Genomic DNA, 12116 nt, shown 5'->3' with positions numbered 1-12116 from the left:
ACCTTATCAGGATATCTTTTGGCACAGCTCACAAGCAAGATAAACACTGTATTGTTTTAACCTTTTCAAACTGCTTTCAAAGCCAGCTGTTGTGCGATGTTGATTAGGAAGTCTTTGAGGATAAAAATAGCTCTGGATGAAAGACAAGCCCTTAACAGCTTTTTTTTCTCTCCTGACTATATTTAATTTTATTCAGTCTTTACAAGACAACTAATTTCTTGTGGGGTAGAAACATCAGCAACATAGATAACACTGTAAACTTCAAAAGAGGGCTTTCTTTTTAGTTTAGGGTTTTTAAAAAATCTTTCTTAGAATGCACTCACTAACTGAACACAATAAACGATTTCAAATCATAAACTACTATATAAATACACAGTTATCATCTGTCAATGGTATGAAAATTATTTCTTTTTTGCCATAATTGAAATATAATCAACTATTTGTATAATATTTTGTTTAAGGTGATTTGAATATAAAATCTAAATTAACGGAATGTGGATTCAGTTTCTCTTTCACAGACTTATCTCACATTCACACATTTTACAATTAGTACATTTAGTGCAAGAGAGAATCTTAATACACATCTTAATAGTATATAAGAAGTTTTTCCCATCACCTACTACTTTTAGCAAGATGCCATGGATTGAACCTGGGACCTTCTGCATGCAAAGTATGTACTTTGTCACAGAGCTTTGCTCTTTCATCGGCCTGTGGACTAGTGGCAGACAAATCCTCATACTGAGCCTGTTTGCACATCACAACAACCCACTGTGTGTTAATTCACCTGCAGTGCTCCATAGTGGATACCAAGTGAGAAACCATTATAGGGCTTCCTCTCTGGATGATGGCAGTGAAGAAATCTACTATTGCATCTGCAGAGTGCCAGCCAGCAGAGCTTTTCCAAGCATTGAGGAGCGTCCTGCATACAGTTCCAGTAGATCAGCTGATAGAACCCTTGAATTCCCACTCTGGCCAGTTTGCATTGCAATCACTCACATTCATACATACATACTTCTGTCATAGTCTGAGATGGATGCAGCTAGGACAGTGTCTTAACAGATTGTTTTGGACATGCTCCAGCTTGTGCAACTTGAGGATGGGCACAAGCTGCTTAGACGTTTGAGACATACCACCTGTTTTGGGATCATTAACCATCCTGGATATTAAAAGAGGCCAGGATGAGGCATACTATTTGGATCTCAGAAGTGGTCATTCTTACTGCTTTAAAAATGGCACTAGTTAGGCCTCTTTTAAAAAATTGAAATGTACTCCTAAAAAAAAGAGGACAACACAGATTTGCATACCATTTGCATATGCATTTTGATGTATAGATGTAAATTTAGAAATACTATAATGTAATTAGAAATAGCTTAATGTGAAATACTGTGATCAGATGACGTGTGCCATTCAGTGTTCTCCAGGTGCAAATGGGCAAATTCAACGCCTCACCTGTGTTCAGTTGCACTTGTTCATGAGTCTTCTGCCATTTCTGTTCTAGTCATTGACCCAACCAATTCATTGCTGACAGCTTTCCATAAAACTGGGGGAGCTGGGTTGGATCAAGGACATTCAGGAGCAATTATATCAATAATCTAGGTCATCTCTAGGCAGCAAAAATGGAGCTATCCAATTTTAACTTCAGTGAGAAAAATTAGGCTCAGAGAGATTCACTGCCCCAAAGCCCTTTGTTTTGATATTTTAATAGTGTAAACTGATCTAGAACCAATGTTGATGAATGGTGGTATATATAAATGTTAGTTAAAAACAAACAAACAAAAGTCACCTAGTGAGCTTTATGGATGAGTGAGGTCTTTCTAGTTCAAGTCCAGAGCTTTCTACACTACATTACACTTAAAAAAAAAAAAAAAAACACAATTCCATTCATCTAAGAAAACATGGAAGATTGCACTTTTATATCCCTATCCCTCCCTGTACATTATTTGCAACTGTCTGGGCAAAAAGAAATGCTTGCTTTCTATTGTGACAAATGTGGTGGTTCCTTCCAATTGTTAGGATTCATTTCTTAAACCTTGGCCTAATCCTCACCAAACAGGATATTGCACTATGAAAGTAGTATATAAAATGCAGGAGCCACACTACTGCTTTATAGCGTTATTGAAGTGCACTGATGACTGTTGGGGCCCATTGACACATACCATATACTGCTTTCATAGTGCTATATCCTGCTTGGTGTGACTCTTGCCTTTTATATACTGCTTTCATAGTGTTATATGCTGCTTAGGCCCTTGTCTTGGAATTTTGTGAACTAAATTTCTGCATCCATACTTTTTCCTGATCTAATTGACCCAGCAGAAGAAACCCTGAAAAATGAACCACAAATGTGTTGCTACCCAGTTGATCAATTGTTTTGGAGCTTTTATTCCAAAACAATGTTTTTCTTGAGGCACTTGTACACCAAAAGTCAAATGACAGCTCTTTTTCAGACCCCGTGTTTTCAGGCCTCTAACAGAGCAATCCTGTACTCATATTATGCCAGCCTGCAAATAGGCTTCTGTAGTGTCTGCATAGCATGAAGCAGTCCTCATGGACACAGTCCATAATTGGGGGAGGAGAGGAGATAAGAACATAAGAAGGTTTGACCTGCTCAGATCCAATTGTTCAAAGGCTTTTAAGAATGCTTGCACAAGTTATTTCATCATAACCGAAAGGCTTATGACATAAATGCTTTCCATTATTTCTGACAGAATATCCCAAGCCATGAGTGGCATCAAAGGCTAAAAAGGAATGTGTGATGGTGAGGCTTTAAAAAGAAAAAAATGATCTTGTGTTTCCTGTACATGTGCAAGTGTTATTTTGATGGACAGGAAGAGAACATAAGAAGAGCCATGCTGGATCAGACCAAGGGTCCACCTAGTCCAGCACTCTGTTCACACAGTGGCCAACCAGCTGTCAACCAGGAACCCACAAGCAGGACACGGTAAAACAGCACCCTCCCGCCCAAGTTACCCAGCAACCAGTGTATATAGGCTTACTGCCTCTGATACTGGAGGTAACACATAGCCATCACGAGTAGTAGCCATTGATAGCCTTCTCTTCCTGGAATTCATCCAACCCCCTATTAAAGCCATCCAAACTGGTGGCCATTACCACATCTTGTGGTAGTGAATTCCATAGTTTAACTATGAGCTGTCCTGAATCTTCCACCAATCAGCTTCATGGGATGACTCCAGGTTCTAGTATCATGAGAGAGGAAGAAAAATGTCTCCATATCCACATTCTCCACACCATGCATAATTTTGTACATCTCTGTCAGGTCTTTCTTTAGCCTCCTTTTTTCCAAGCTAAACAATCCCAACTGTTGTAACCTTCTCTCATAGGAAAGATGCTCCAGTCCCTTGATCAGTTTACTTACCCTTTTCTGCACTTTTCCCAGCTCTACAATATCTTTTTTAGGTGTGGTGACCAGAACTGTATGCAGGGGATACCTCAGCTCTCTGTATTTCCTGTTCTCTTCAAGCTCACACCCAAAGTGTTGCCTTCACATCACCTCAGCCGTTTAAGAAGAAAAAAATCTCTGCTTTAACATCCCTGATTGTGTATTGAACTAGCAAACTGTCATTAAGCCTTGTTAAAAATGCACTTCATGGCACTGAAGAACAATTTTTAAAATATTGGCCTTCTATCCCAGTTTGTGGGTGCTTTCAGACAAACGGCTACTAAAACTACCGCTCAAAAGACAGTGTGCATCTATTCCATCTTTTCCTCCTTAACAGATGTTTTATAGGAAGTGAAAAGACAAAGCGGTGATAAAACAGTGGAGGTTTACAAGTTGAACGCATATGAAAAGCCTGCCTCTAAGGGCCTTGGAATGTGGTTTGTATAAAGTGGGAGGGGCATGGAATGGAGGGAGGAAAGAGCCAAATGCCTGTTGGTAAGGGAAGGCAGATGGGGCCAGAGAAGAGGAAGAAGGAGAGTGAAGGAGGAGGAAAGAAAAGAAAAAAAGACAGAGAAGGAGACAGTCTATAGCTCAACCAACAATGCACCTTCACACAGGGACAGGCAACAAGGACTAAACTGGGGGCATGTCTATACTGCTTCTTTACCCCGACTTAAATGCACAGATTTGCGTTTCAGGACACATGACTCAGCCGTCCATTTGCCATTGTGCCAGGTTTGTATCCCGCCTTTTGCCCAATGCTGGGCCTCAAGGTGGCCTTACAAAGTTTAAAACATACATGGGGGGGGACAAACAAACGTTTAAAATACACAACAAAATTATAAGAAATTAACATAAATGGAGGGCCAGATTATTCTCCAAAGGCCTGCTGGAACAAAAAAGTTTTAGCCTGCTTCAGAAAGCCCATCAAGGAGGGAGCCAGCCTAGCTTCCCACCGAGAAGGCTCTCTCCCATGTTCCCACCAAGCGCGCCTGTGAAGATGGTGGGACTGAAAGAAGGGCCTCTCCAGAAGATCTCAAAGCACGGGCAGGCTCATAAGGGAGAATACATTCTTTCAAATAACCTGGACCCGAGCCATATAGGGCTTTATAGGTCATAACCAGCACTTTGAATTGAGCCCAGAAACAGACTGGAAGCCAGTGGAGCTGTTTTAACAGGGGAGTTGTATGCGCCCTGTAACCAGCCACAGTCAACAATCTGGCTGCAGCTCTTTGAACCAGCTGGAGTTTCCAAACACTCTTCAAAGGCAGCCCCACGTAGAGCACATTACAGTAATCCAATCGGGATGTAACTAAGGCATGTGTCACCGTGGCCAGGTCCGACATCTCTAGGAACGGGTGCAGCTGACGCACTAGCTTTAACTGTGCAAATGCACTCCTGGCCACTGCCGAAACCTGGGCATCCAGGCTCAGGGCTGAATCCAGAAGTACACCCAAGCTGAGGACCTGTGTCTTCAGGGGGAGTGTAACCCCTGTTTTAAACGCGATAATGCACATATTCGTAGTTGCAATTTACCGCGAATTTTAGATCAACGTCCGAGTTTGCACCACATTATAATTATGTGTCGTTGGGAGAGTTAAATCGCATTTTGACATGTGGGCATAGCTTTGAGGGCAGGACAAAGTGGTTGGCCGATTTCCCACCTTCCCACCTATCGCGTCCTCCTCTGGCTCCCTCGTTCCTTCCCGCCATTTTTTCATTTTAAACTATATGATTCTGCAGAGCTCCACAGATAGAGCTTATAATATTAAAACAAAGAGGGGGTATGGGCAGCCAGAGGGAGGAGCCTTTGTTTTCTTTTTGTCCTTTGCTATGCGCTGCTTTCCCCCCTCTCACGTCCTCTTTGCTGCCTCTTTCCTCCTCCCCCCTTGGAGGTTTGCAGATAAAAATGAATAGCTTTGCTCCTCTCCCCTCCATAGCATCGTAGCATCATATGTTCACATTAATAACTGCACTACAAAAAAAATCAGGTGATAAATCTCTGTTGCTCTTGCAGTGTGACACTCTTTACCTAGATTCGAATCAACAAAAGTTTGTGTTTATATTCAATGAGGAGCAATCCCATTGTTGTATAGATGGGGGCTGGGATAAGCGAGTTACCCTCTTAATGGGGAGCAGTGAATTGTAGAGTCGCACCAACCAGCAGCGAAGAGAGAAAGGCTGGTGAAGAGTGGCTGCACAGCTGAAGCTGCAGCATCTCCTTCCCAAGAAGGTGCTGCCAAGTCAAGCAGTGGTCATAGGGCCATAGAGGTGGACCCACCAGAGTGGGATCTCTCTTTTGTTCTGCCTCCTGTTCAACCTGAGGCTCCCAAAGGCAGACCTCCCATGTGGCTCCAGGATTGCAGTTGTTGACTTCCCCACCCACTCACTCCCAGTAGTAAGATGTCTTGCAGTGGCAGAAGTAGTTGCCAGTTAATGGGGCTGGGAAGGAATTTTACTTGCATTCCAATTGGCAAAGACTGTGCAAAATTAATTCCATCAGAAATAAATTGATATGGACTATCAGCAAATTATTTGTGGATGCTTCATTTTATCATGGTTGTCACAGACTACGTAGGCATGATAGGCATTGGGCTGGATCCATTGGTGAGGGGGAGCAGGATTGGGCTCCCTGCTCCCCCATGATGAGGATTCCCATAAGGGATCTCAGGGACGTGGCACCAAGGCCAGAACACCATGGTGGCTGCGAGCTGGCCACGCCTGGGATGGTGGAAAGAGGTTCAGATTAGTGGTCCATGCCATGGTATGGCCCTGGCCCTGCCATCCACCACCAGTGCCCCTAGCATGCAGGCCAGGAAGGGGAATTGGTCAGCAGGCAGGCTGGCTGATTACAGGATCCATGCCCTATGCCGCCACTAAGCCTATTCAACTATTTTCCTAATGTTATTATTCATCAAACATTCTTAAACAAAGTAAATGTCTGTCAGGTGATTGCAACCTGCCCCGATCAACCTAGTAGTTATAGAAACCTGAAGCATCACACACACTCCATGAATGATGGAGGACAGTTGCACAACAAAAGCCTTGTCTGAAGGCATCCAATGTCTTTTTTCTCTCCTCAAGAAAGGGTTAGTTGAACTTAGAAATGTTTCTTTTCCATATAAAGAAAGTTTATACAACACTCTGAAAACTTTGGGTCAAAATGTGATAAATTCAGAAGAATGAACAAAAATAACCAGGTGTTCGGTCTCTGTGAGTTTGCACATGTGATCTTGCTTTTCCAGAAACTTTTCTGTTTTTTTCATTCTCTTGAAAAACTTCAAGTAAGTGGGTGTCTGCTTACTTCTGTGGAGTGACTAATAGGTTAAAAATCCTCTTTTGTTTCCTTGCTGAACAGAACAAATTAAAGGTAATAGAATCAGGAGACAAGGTATATGGAGAAGGAGGTTTGGCTATTGTTTGAGAAAGTAGCAGTGGTAGCAAAGAACTACCAATGAACAACCTTACAATGGTAATTTTACCTGACTTGAATACTGTAATTATTATTATTATTATTATTATTATTATTATTATTATTATTATTATTATTTCTTACCCGCCTCTCCATTTTGAAAGAGGCAGGGAACAGCAGTAAGTATAAAATACATAAAATACTGATAAAAAGATAGTCTACATTGTTAAAACATCCTTAAAAACATCCTAAAAGTATACTAAAAACATCCTAAAAGCATCCTAAAATTCCACTGGACAGGCCTGCCGGATGGTCTCAAGAGTCCAACTATTTCTATTCACAAGGGTTAATCCTTATTTTTTGGTACCTATCTGTAGTATTATTCTGGATACTTTCAGATGATTGGGCTACTACTTAGTGCAACTAATCAAAAGACACTGTGCAGCTATTCCATTACTTAAGAGATTGTGGGGGGGGAGGTGTGTGGAAATGGTGGAAAAACAATGACTAAAATCAGAACAATTGTGAGATTGATAATACAATCCTATAAATATTTACTGAGTGGGCTCAGTGGACTTTACTCCCTGTGTTTAGAATTGGTGTCTGAAAGGCCTGTTAAACATTCTTATAGTTTTTGAAGAAAATTAACTGTTAATGGTCAGATTGATGACACTCCCTCCTTTGACGCCAGTGAAATATATAGGCTGCTACAGAGGAAATGTATACAAAAAAGCTGCTGGAGAAGGACATAAGGCATCAAGACACTCAGGCCTTTGCTAGACCTACCTTTAAATCCGTGTGGGAAGAGGGATGAGCCCGTGATTCAAGTAGCACGGGCTGTCACCCCACTCTAAATGTCAGATGTGACTGGCTAAAGGAAAGCCCTGTCGCATCCGCCATTTTTTTCTTAAAGGGCCAGGTGCACAGGCGCACACGATCGACCAAAGTGAGTTAAAGAAAAGGTTTCCCCGCTCCCCCACCCTGCCCCCGATCTCCCCCCCCGCCATGATCTCCCCCCCGCTGTGATCTCCCCCACCTGCCGCAATCTCCCCCCCGGCCACAATCTCTCCCCTTGTCCCAATGGGCACAGTGCTCCTGAGGAGTGCTGTGCCCCATCTGCCGCTTTTCCCGGCTACTCATAAGTAATTGCAGTAGCCAGGAAAAGCAGAGGAACAGTCTACACGCTCGCAGTCTCGGGCTCAGCCCAAGGCAGCGGGAAATATCGGGCTACAACTGGAGCCCATTACCACGGGGCAGGGGAGGGTTGACCCCTGCCTTTGCCCGGGATACCCTGTGTGTCATCTGGATGCACAGGGGCGAGCCCAGAGTTCACCCCGGGCTAATCCGTGGTCTAGCAAAGGCCATATACACATTGACCAGGTTGAGATGACAGATGTGAGTTTAACGTGGGTTATTGCATATGCAACCCTGCTCAGGGTTTGTTGTATTGTGCAACCTGACAAGTGTGGGCTATGCAAGGGTTAAATAATCCTCACATAGCCCTAAAACAGACCATGGGTTATGTGAGAGTTGTTTAACCCTCACTTAACCCATGCTCACAGGTTTTGCACGGCATGACAACTACTGAGCGATGATTGCTTATTCAAAATGGCAACCATATGGGCTGTAGCCCACAGTGGGCTGTTGTGTTGTGTGAACAGCCTCTCTCCTCTCTCTCTCTCTCTCTCTCTCTCTCTCTCTCTCTCTCTCACACACACACACACACACACACACACACACACACACAGGTAGTTATCTTATCTCTGAATAATAATGGAGTGTGGGGTGGTGGAAGATTCTAGGACCATTAACTCTTAGCTACAGTATGTAAAAGACTATAGGTGGAGTGGATAATTCGTCAAAAACTGGGAGCTGTGAATGACTGGGGCTTATGGATTTTAGGCCCCTTTGCTCCAATCATTCAAGTACTGGAACAGTTGTTGTAGATATGAAATGCTGAATATGACATTTTGCTTAGGAATTGTGAGACCCTGAAAGTGAATTCCTCCAGGACCTCCAAAAGAAATGTATATGCATAAATAGTATGTCCCTTACCATGACAGTACATACACATGCATAAATATATCCACATTAATTTTGCAAGCATATTGCAAATCTCAGAGATTTTTGGGTTTAGTGTAGTGTGAAAAGACAGAAATCGTGAATGTAGTGCCAACTACTCTTTCTTCCCCTTTTTAGTGCATTAACTGCTAGTAATAATAATTTATACTTTCTACAAGTAAATTACAGTGTAAATGAGCAAAGCATTCCATATCACTGCCTGTTGTGGCTGATGGCATGGTTTATTCCCAAAGTTACATCTGTTTTGTTGTGTTTCATCAGAAATATAGTCTGTGTTTGAACTTCTGCCTCTCAGCTGTCCCTCATTCACTAAACTCCTGCCACCTCCCCAAGAGCTGAGAGTAACATTTTGCAAAGGCATTTTAAAAACGAAGGCAAATAGATTATAACAGACGATTGTAAATGTGTTATAATATCAAAAGACAATAAAAAAAATAGTTCTAAAAAGGAAAGCAATTCTGAGATGTTTCGAACAGTACAAGCTGGGATCAAAACTACTAGCCTAGGCATGCATAAGTAGAATGCTTACTTTTCTTTTTCCGTGAAGAGCTGACCTCCCATGCCATATCATGAACTGCTTTTCAAAATATCATCAGCTTCAAAAGCAGTTTGACCTGTGATAAGAGTAGAAAGCTGCATTAAAACACAATGGTGGCAGCATTAAAACAGTCAGCAAAAGCAGCTGGTCACCGGCTTAAAAAAAACTTCTGAAGGACTTTACCTGGTGGTGAAAGGCATAAAGAAATGGAACATGATAAGCTTCCATTGGGGGACTATTCTATAGGAATGAGCGCTGTGGCGTTACTGCCATAATGAGAATCCCCCTTCTCTAAGGCCTTTCTCACCCCAGCAGGAACCACCTTCTCTCTCACACACTGGGGGATATTAAACCATGAAAGCAGTATGAAAGCGGTATATAAAAGGCAGGAGCCACACGACTCCTTTATAGAAGTATTGAAGTGGATTGACAACGGTTGTCATGGGTCCCAACCGTGGTTAGTACACTTCAATGCCATTATAAAGCAGTAGTGTATATTCTGCTACAGACTTTATTCTATAACTTTATTTATTTATTTATTTATTTCATTTTTATACCACCCAATAGCCGAAGCTCTCTGAGCGGTTCACAAAAATTAAAACCATGAAAAGCATAATAAAACAACCAAGAGTCTAAAAACACAATACAAAATAGAATATAACCTTGTAATGTTATCTTTATTACCTCCCTCTTACATAGCCAAGAGCAGAAGGCATAGGATTTTATAAACAAAGGAACTGTTATTAATTATAGTAATAAGTAATTGAATAATAATAATGGCTCTATCAATATATATTCCCTCATACACAATATTCTAGATCACACTCTCAAACAATCCCTGAACAATCACCACAGACTCTCTCTCTCAATCCCAAAATCATATTCCTGACTCTGGCCCTTTCTTACACCTTCTGGTGTTCTGGGAGGAAGGGGGGGGGAGGCTCTTGCGATATCCTGATCGCAAGAGCCTCCCCCAGCATGCACACGTGGTGACAACAACCCAGGAGGAAGCAGAGACTTCACGGGTGCTGGGTTCCCCCCCCCCGAGTGAGGCCAGTCGCACAAGAGCGAGGCGCCGCTCCAGCGAAAATGTGAGTTTTTTTTAAAAAAAATAAAAAACCTGAAACTGCCCCCCAAACCCTCTCTCTGCCATCCCAGGGGGTAGCGAAATTGCTGCCACCCCCTGCCCTGATGTGCACGTAGCCATACGGCACAGCTCTGTGCCCATTTCTGGTGCTGTGCTTACTCGCAGGTAAGCATGGCACCAGGTGGGACGGCCACCCACACCTCCCACAGTCTCAGAATGATCCCGAGATGGCAGAAATAATTGGGTTTTCCCAGGGTTTCTTTATCCTTGAGAAAACCCGTGCCCATCCTCCCCTGACCCAGGGAGTCCCTGTGCATCATTTGGATGCAAAGGGACTCAGCTGTGACCAGCCCTAACTATTGTGCTGGTGGAGACACTGCCTCTGTCTCACCACAAACATAACTCTGATCTTATCCCTCATTCCTAGTCCCTTCTCTGACTCACAGCACACCACACTGTTTATATAGCACAGCACACACAGTTCACCACCCCTTCACTCACTCTGCCAATCATCACACATATGCAAACCCACCATTCCTCCTGTTACTCATCTCTCTTCCTCTCACACCATAGAAATACCCTAAAAACAGAGATCTAACAGGAATACATAACTATAACCCCAAGTTCATTATTTATAAATGTGTAACGTCACAGGTGCTAATACAGAAAAGCCCCTGCTTAGTGCATAAAACAATGTCACTTCACATACAGATAGTACCTGGAACAGAACATCCAGCACATTGATTCATACGGGGGGGGGGGGGGGGATACTCTCTGAGATACATATGTATTTATTTTTCTAGATTTATATTCCATACTAGTTTCAACACCATGGTATTTCCAGGGTGATTCATATCTATGAATGCAAAATAATTCATTTCCACCTGTGGGATGTTTGTATTTTTCTGTCCAAATATCTGTCCAGACAGAGGTCCAGACATTTAAGGTCCAGAGAGTAGAACTACATTAGGTAGGTGTGCAACATCAGAGCCTTTCTAATCACAAAAGCGATTAACTCAATAATTTCCTAAAAAAGAGAAATACTTGTATGATCAAAGTGCCATGCATTAAAATTCACAACGTCCCACTGTAATTTTTTTTTTTTTTTGTAATGACTCATGCACTTAACGGTTTAACAATATTCTGGTTGCTAGGGGACATGTAATCAGTGTGACATCGAAAGTTCCTGTTAAAAAGAATTTTAGGTTTTGGAATGTAAGGAACAAAGCTTCACATTTATTACCTTCATAAATACCCCTCTTAGTATTTAATTATGCAAAGCAGTTTGACATTTTAAAAGTTTTCAAGAAAAATGGGTCTTTAGAGTTCACAGTCTCCATCTGATATGATATATAAACTTTCCATTTTGTGAACAATCCTCCAGCTCTTTCTTCTTTTTTTGCAATATGAAAGTTTCTTTGCTGAATTTCCCAGACTTGGGCTTTTTCTTAATTTTACTACAAGGCCACCCTTGCATACAATAAGATTTTCCAGCATCACAGATGGTTGGGGCAAAATCCAAAGTGTTGGTCTTAACCTTTAAAGCCCTAAACAGCTTAGGACCTGGGTGTCTAAGGGACTCTCTCTCTCTCTCTCTCTC

This window comes from Elgaria multicarinata, chromosome 2, assembly GCF_023053635.1.
Source record: "Elgaria multicarinata webbii isolate HBS135686 ecotype San Diego chromosome 2, rElgMul1.1.pri, whole genome shotgun sequence".
Lineage (NCBI taxonomy): Eukaryota > Metazoa > Chordata > Lepidosauria > Squamata > Anguidae > Elgaria > Elgaria multicarinata.
This window is presented reverse-complemented; position numbering follows the sequence as displayed.